This window comes from Papaver somniferum, chromosome 7 (assembly GCF_003573695.1).
Source record: "Papaver somniferum cultivar HN1 chromosome 7, ASM357369v1, whole genome shotgun sequence".
In the NCBI taxonomy this organism is placed as follows: Eukaryota; Viridiplantae; Streptophyta; class Magnoliopsida; order Ranunculales; family Papaveraceae; genus Papaver; species Papaver somniferum.
In genome coordinates this window covers 163,839,355-163,847,983 of record NC_039364.1, presented here as the reverse complement: position 1 = coordinate 163,847,983, position 8,629 = coordinate 163,839,355, and positions in this window count along the sequence as shown.

Below are 8,629 nucleotides of genomic sequence, written 5' to 3'. Positions count from 1 at the left end.
ATACCTGAGAAGATCCTGGAGACGATTTTCGTTTATCACCAGAGAGATACTTCAATCTTGGTAGACCAGAAATCATCTCAGTAGAAGGAGGATCCTTCACTGGAGGCTGACCAGCCATCACGTAATCATGCAATCGCTGAAGTTGTTGATCCCAAAAGTCTACATAGCCTGGAGTTACATATGCAAATCTCTCGGAGCAAGGGAACCAGTAATTACTTCCTTCCACATGAATATGGTCTAAATGGGTTCTAAGATGTTCAACTGACGTCTTCCTCATTCGAAAAGTTGGAACACACTGATCCATACCCATTTGTCGAGCTGTTATGTTAATATTATATTCCTCCACTGAAAGTCCTACGTATATAGCCGATATCAAATGACCAGGGGTGCAACTCAACATGAAATATCTTTCTCCATCACTCAGATTTGCACCGGACATCAACATCACACTCTCTCCAGTATTGAAAGTCGTTGGCTGGGAAACATAAGCAGGAACAGACACCCACGGGCGGAAGTTGAACTCAGATTCATCATCCAACACATCAATGAGGCGTGCTTTAGACATAGGCTGCTTTGTAGATCAACGCATGATCCTGGCATTATCTTTTTCAGAGAAGATGTGACGAGCATCAGCATTCGGTCCTTGCAAAATATTACGTGGAATAGGTGCATAGTTCTTGAAGTGTTCCCATATCAAAGATTGAAGAAACATCGTGTTGGGATAGCACTCAATCTTCATGAAGCCATTCGACACACTTGAGTCTATTATCAAGGAGTCCAAGTTAGAATACAAAGAACCCAGGAATAAGCTACCTATCAGAAGTTTCTCACCTTGAGCCATCTTGATAGCAAAGGGGATCACGAAGGGTTTCAAAAAATTTCCACTGTCTTCAAATATGTCTCTGGACAACCATAAACATAAGAAAGCAGCAATGGGAAATATACCGTCGATGGGACTATCGGAAACCTCGTCTTTTGGCCACCAGCGTGTTAACCAGTAAGCATAGCATCCTTTACTGCCAGACGCCTTATTCACTTCCTCCATTGCGGATGTCAAAATGTTAGAAACTGCAGTCTCCTCATCTGAAAGATCTCCAGGGAGATTTCCCGTAATTGGGAGATGCATCAAAGCAGCCACATCCTCTAAGGTAACGGTAAACTCTCCCCATCTGCATATAAAGGTGTGAATGGGAATACACCAATGAGCAAGTAGAGCCACAATACCTCTCGCATCATGGAAAATGAATAAGTCTCCTGAAGCCTGAATAGCTCTAGTCACTTGCGCCTGATCGAGCATAGCCTGACATGAGGGAAACCCAGCATATGTCTCGCCCATCCAGAGAATTTTTCCAAAGGTCGTCGAGAAATCTTAAACTCTATGATTGATGCAAGGAAGATACCTCGTTCAAGACAAAACCGAATCACTGTCTTAGGAGTCACCAATTTCTTCTAAGTAACATTTCTGGGATTTATCAGAAGACGATACACTGGAGATTTGAGATGATTCTCAGTTTCCTACTCAACCTCCGCAAAAATGCATCATCTATATTCGGGACATTCTTAATTCCAGAGGATTCATCCTCTTCTTCTCCAACGGAAGTCTCATCCATACATGTCTCATCTCTGGAGGTATCATCATCAATACACATTTCGTCTCTTGGAGTGTCGTTAGCTTGAGAGTTGGACATCTTTGCGGAGTAGCTGTAAAGTTCACACTACATTCTACTTCAGTATGTCGCCCAGATATAAATCAAGGGAGTACAATCATCTAATGGTAACTCTTAACTCTTACCTTTTACGCTTCCACTAACGATAGTGATAGTAATGCTAGAGTTAACACCTCAAAAATCGTTCGTTTCTTCGAAACCTACAAAAGACGAACGAAACTCAAATTTTTCATAAAATCATGAAAATTTCCACTGCGAGAACATTTACCATGGAATTATGAAAACTAAAACAATATTTCATCATAAATAATTGTTTACTTTGAATATTATTCAAAAATCAGTGTTGAAAATATATGTTTACAAAACATGAAATAATAACTCACGCAAAAAAAAGAGTGCCTTTTTTCGTGAAAGCATGCCACAATTTTGTATGCAAATATATTTTTCATGGACAGACCATGATTTTATAAAAAAAAAACTCTTTTCCTTCGTATCGTCGTTCGTCTTTAAAACGAAGATTTATTTCAATTTTGTGAAAGCTCACACCTTATAAGATAAAGTTTTGATTTACATGAAAGCTTATAAACAAAATTTTATCCCTGGACACAAGTTCATGTATAAAAAAAAAACTTTTCCTTCGTACTATCGTCATCCTCTAAAACGAAGGTTTATTTCGGTATTGTGAAAACTCACTTCTTTTATGATAAAAATTTGGTTCACATGAAAGCTGATAAACTAAACTTTATCACTAGACCTAGGTCTATATATATTAAAAATATCTCCTAAATCAGGGATTATTGTTAGTTTTCAAAACTAACGATCAAACGAACATACGTTTTCAAAAAACAAGGGTTTTTCAACAAAACTCCTACTCACCTACACACATATATGATTTCAACATGATCACTTCATGAAACTCATATAAACATTAGCAAAAAAAATAAAAAATTCCACACCTGGTAGTCGCCGGCCGGAAGTTGGCCGGACGGTGGCGGTCGGTGCTCCGGCGTGAAATCTTTCTCCTCCTGTTGCTGGCGTGAAGGTGGTGGATAGGTGTAGATGGTGGATTTTCGACAAATGCTAAAATCGTAGACTCATAATTATACGAAGCTCTGATTCAGCAATCATACGTGGGTATCGAGACATGGGTCTCTCATCGAATTCTCAATGGAGAGTACTTTCTCTCAGAGTACATGTAGATATGTAGTCTCACGACTGGACAACGGCATATCTCATGAATACTGAATACTTTCAGTGATTATTTCTATATAGTATCACGAGATGGACGGTTCCTAGACATCTTGCTCTGCTAGTATAGAGCGATAACGTCCTCAGGAACAAACAATAAGTTTACCCTGACTATATAAAGGATATGACTTACTGACAAGCTCATATCGGGATAATTAATGCTCCTAGACAGCCTGCTCTGCTAGTATAGAGCCACAAAGTTAATTATTCCTAATTAAGATTAATTCCGTCGTGACATTCACTACTCAATTCCCAGAATAATCTATTATTGCTCCTATTCCATGGTCGAATCCACGACTGGTCCCATGGAATGGCAATAAAAATTGCTCCTATTCCATAGTCGAATCCACGACTGGTCCCATGGAATGACAATAAATAATTGTTTTGATTCTATGATCGAATCCACAGCTTGATCTCATAGAATAGCAATAACTATATTATCTCATTACTCCGATTTCGTGATCGAATCCACAACTGGTCTCATAAATGGTAATAGATAAATCTTAATTACTCCGATTCTATGGTCGAATCTACGATCCCATGGAATGGTAATGCTCACTTTATTATTCTGAATTCGTAGTCGAATCCTCAGCTGATCTTATGAATTAATAATAAACATCTTATTGCTCAGTTTTGTGAATTATTCTCCACCGAATTCCACAATTAGTAATAAATAATCAACAACCGGGCGTCTGAGCTACCTCTAAGTAAGCCCTGATTCAAATGGTGAAGGTGTATTCAACGACGATACACTAACAGTCACCACACGAACGAGTGTTTCAAAATACAACAAAACGATGAACCTATGCAAAATAGAGAAGAAAATAATAAATAATTACAAATATTGACTAGGGTGCTGGGAGCACGGACACACGACCGACCGACTGTGTCGTGGTCATTCCCATGCCAGTTTTATATTTTTAATGCATTTTTATTATTTTCCATGATTTGATGAAAATTCTCTCATTTTATCAAATCTCCTTCGTCTCGAGGAAACTCCTCGGTTTCATGGTACTACCATAAATCCATAAAAAATATAAAATTAAGGAAGGAGTATGGGGCATGACCATTGGCCAACCGGCCATGCCTTTGTCCCAACCGGCCCCACACCCCACGGTTCCTTATTATTTTATTATTATTTTTATTTCTCTAATTTCATGAAAAAACTCCTTGATTTCATGGTATTTTTGCACAAATTATCATATAATAGTAAAATAAAATAAAATAATGAAAACTTGTGGGACCGGGCCACTAGCCGGTCCCACACGCCCTTTGCTTTATTATTTTATTATTATTTATCCTATTTTTCCTTGAATTCATCAAATTCTTTGATTTTATGGTATTTCTCTCAAATTAGGAAAAATTCCCTCAAATCATCAAAATACCTAAAAATATTAAAAAATTAGGGAAATTCGTGGGACCGGGCCCTAGCCAAACGGCCGCGCCTCCATGGTCCCACACGCCCTTGTTTTTATTATTTTAATATTTTTTGCTTCCCGGAACTCATGAAAACTCCTTCAATTCATGGAAACTCCCTAAATTCATCAAATTTCTCAAAATTCATGAATTTTTCATAAAATCATCAAAATATTATAAAATTAAGGAAAAGGCACCACAGGACCGTGGTCACGACCGGCCGACCATGCCTTGACCACGGCGGTCCCACGCCTCCTCATTCTTTATTTTATAATTATTTTTCATCATCTCATGGTGTTTTCCTCAGTTTCGTCGAAACCCTAATTTTGGCATATTTTCTCGAATGGATGCTCAATTGCACGCCAGAAAATATCAATATTCTCAGGACTGAGACGCGGACGCCTTGGGGACACGAGCACGCTATTTTGACCGACCAAGATTGGCTCTTTGGCTCACGGAAGCCGGTGCCATCAATTTTCACAGTTTTGACCTAATTTGCACAATTGCTCGTATTAGGTCCAAAACTCTTCCAAACACTTTGGATTTTCATGAAGTGATCGTCAGGCGGTCACGTGACAACCCAGGGCCGGTTTCGTGACTCCATGGTCGGTCCCTCGCCTCTTCATAATTAATTAGGTTTTCTCACTTAAGGCTCAGACGAGCATTTTTGAATAAATGATTAAGCCATCATTTAATCATTCTTCCACCAAAAAATCGTCAACTCTTCAGGAGTTCTTCGTATTTGCTCACGTGATTATATGGACACTACATGGTTGATCTACGGTCCCATGTAGTCGCTCCCTCCTTCGTCCCATGGTTAAACTTCTGACGAACCATGAATTGATCAAATTAGGGTTTCTGAATCTAAGGATCATCATTCCAGATTCCAACCTTAATAATTTTACGACGGACTCATGGTCATTAATTTTATTAATTATGATCGGTTCAACGACCAGTATTCTAACTAATATTTTTGGTACGCTGCCAATAAGCCATCAGATAAGCAACACATGCTCAGACGATCAAATATTCAACAATTCATCACATGAGCAACACTTGCTCAGATGATAAATATTTTCTCAAACCAAGGAATATTGATTCAACAATCAATATTCAACGATCCATCGAATGAGCAATACTTGCTCACTTCATCGTAAGAACTATACCTCTGTCTCATGACATGTTCAATTCATGAGTTTCAGAACATCATGTTCAACTCAACAACTACATGGACTCATCGTCCCATCAAACCACGAAGTCATCAATTGACTAACAAACCACGAGACGTCAATCGTGTCACTTGGGGGGATATCACTTAGAGTTTTGGCCCGGCGGTCTACGACACATGTGTTCAAACACACGATGGAATGTGAGCAAGTCGTGAAATCAATTGAAGGAATTCACGAGGTAGTGGGTGTAAAATCGACCAAGTCTCCACACGTTGAGCAACTGGTTTCAAACACGATCTCCACTTCCCCACTCATTAATTCTATCAACTGTCACACTTCATGGAATCATGGTGTCTAAAATTCCAACAATAGAAATAAGTCTCTGAATCATGATTGAATCATCAACATCAACGGTATCATCAATCTCACGTCTCATCGACAACACGAGATCATCAACCATCAATTGAGCAACTACTCTCATTTGAGCAATTTCAATCATTCAGAGCTTATCATATTCAGAATTCACACACCCACAATTTTTAATTACCATTGATTCCACACATTTCTCATCTTCCCTCCTCCAGATCAACCCATCCTCTATTGGGACCGAATTTACTCTGGAACGGTCATTGTCTTGATTTAGGCCGGAGTACTACAGATTGATCTCTCGAATCTAAAGCACCCCCTTTGCAGCGGTGCATCTGTGTGAGGTTTAACATTTCACCATCTATAGATTGGAGACCACAGTGGGAGATCATTCTCTCGGTTGCAATCTCACAATTCCACAAAGTGGTTGATCTCAGGTCAGGTTCCGTTACGAATCCTAACACAAACCGTGTTAGCACTAGCAACAAAAACAATCAGAATATCCCAGAGACAATTCCGACCTCCAACAATGATGGTGGTGACATTACTCCTCCTCACGCCGAAGGTCATCCACTTTCCGGACGACACTCTGAAGAAGTCAGGGGAGATCCACCACCTACCATTGTTGATCTTATCAAAGCGCAAGATACTCTTGCAAAGAATCAAACTGACATGGATTCTACACAGAAGGAGCTGTGTAATTATCTCAAAACTCTTACTGACAAGATGTCAGAGAAGACTCAAGAGAAGGTAAAGGAGTAGGAGAAATCCTCAGACGACGATCCTGAAGTAATTCCAATCCATACATTAGAAGACGACGAAGTCCACAAAACTGCTGCAGACAACTCATCAGCGAAGGGATCATCGAATTTCATCACTCGCGAGGATCTGGAACACCTTTTGGAGAACCGTGGAAAAGACAAAACATCACATGTCCATCATCATCAACCTCCTTATCCTGCCTCTACGCAGAGGATTCCACTCCCCAAAGGTTACGTTTCTCCAACCTTCACCTTATATGATGGAACTGGCAATGCTAGGGAACATGTCTCTCGTTTTCTCGAATCCCTGGGATAACATGAACACAATCATGTCGTCCGTCTCAAGGAGTTCTCAAAATCTCTGAAAGGCAGAGCATACACCTGGTACAACAACATCGCACCAGGTAATATCAACAGGAAAAATGGTTAACGCATTGTACAGGAAATACTTCTTCGTGTCAGAACAAGTCACCCTCTCCGACCTTGGAAGGATGTTTCAGAGGGTCAGTGAAAATCCCAATGATTATGTGAAAAGGTTCAGAGTCCAAGCTCTGGATTGTCATGACCCAAACGTCACGGAGCAACAACTGGTGGACTTGTGCATCAATGGCATGATCTCGGTCTACAAAGCCTTGCTAGAGAACCTTCGATTCCATACTTTCTTAGAGCTTCACGAAGCTGCGAAGAGGTCGGAAACCACTGCACCCGCTCTTTTGTAAAGAGAAAAGTCTACAAAGACTGAGGGTTCAAAAGACACTCGAGGAAGCAGGCGTTTGATCAACAAGCAGTACAACCTGCAACCTTCAACAAATGCTGTCGCGGAAGGGAGTAAGCAAAAAGCAGAACCACAGCACAAGCAGACTTCCTCCACCCATTCAAAGGCACACAAGAAGGAGAATTCGAAAATCCCTCCTCAGCATACGGAAGATCCAGAAGCACCTGATTTTCCCTTTTCAAGGGAAGAAGTTAATGAACTACTCGATGCCTGGATTCAAGATGGTGCAATCAAATTACCTTATGTCAAGAAGGAACCAACTGAAGAGGCCATGGAAAATCCTCGGTATTCCCGTTTCCATAGATACGTCAGCCATCCCACAAGTGATTGCAAAATTTTAAAGCGCATATTCAAGGAAAAGGTTGAATCAATAGAGCTCAACTTGGGGACTGAGGGAGTGCACAAAACCCCCCTCCCAGTCAGAACATTTACTATCTCTGAACCTCCTGTCAAGGAAGCGGTTCAATCTCTGATCGAACATGTAAGCGAGTTGTTATATCTTTCGAAAGCTCAAAGGAAAGACATGTTTGCTCCACTGAAACACATCGTGTCCGGAAAACGTCTGCTGATCCAAGAAACCACCACCGAATCTTCAGCCACCGACAAAGAAATGTATGACTGGGGACTGCTCACCACAGTGCACATTAAAGGAAATGAGTTCAAAAGGGCGTTCGTCGATGTTGGTACCGCTGTCAACATCATCCCTTTGAAAACTCCCAGAGCTGCCGGTATTACTCGACAGGAAGCCACCCACGCTTCCATAGCAATTAGGGACCACGAAGGAATCTCCAGAAACCATACGTCTTCATCACTCTCAAAGTTACGGAAAGATTGATCTGCACTGAGGTCAAGTTTTTCATAATCCGGGAAGACCCTGGGTACGACATGGTCCTTGGAAGAACTTGGATTCATGCCGGAAGGATAACGATGCCTTCAACATATCCTGTCATCGACAAGGATTCCGAGTCGGAAGACGAAGCAGAGGGCACACCACTGTTTGAGCATCTGGAAGAAGTAAAAACTCTGATGGGGCTTACGCAGGAACTTGGAGAAGATACGCACACCTTTGTCAAAAGGTTTCGAGCTCAGGCAAGTCTTATTCCTCCTCTTGATCCAATATTACCAATGTTCAAATACGGTACTATGGTCCAGGGACTTCTCCCCATGAACAATTTAGCAGTCATCAAAAGCTACGAGTGGGTAACTTCACCTCAGAAATATTACACT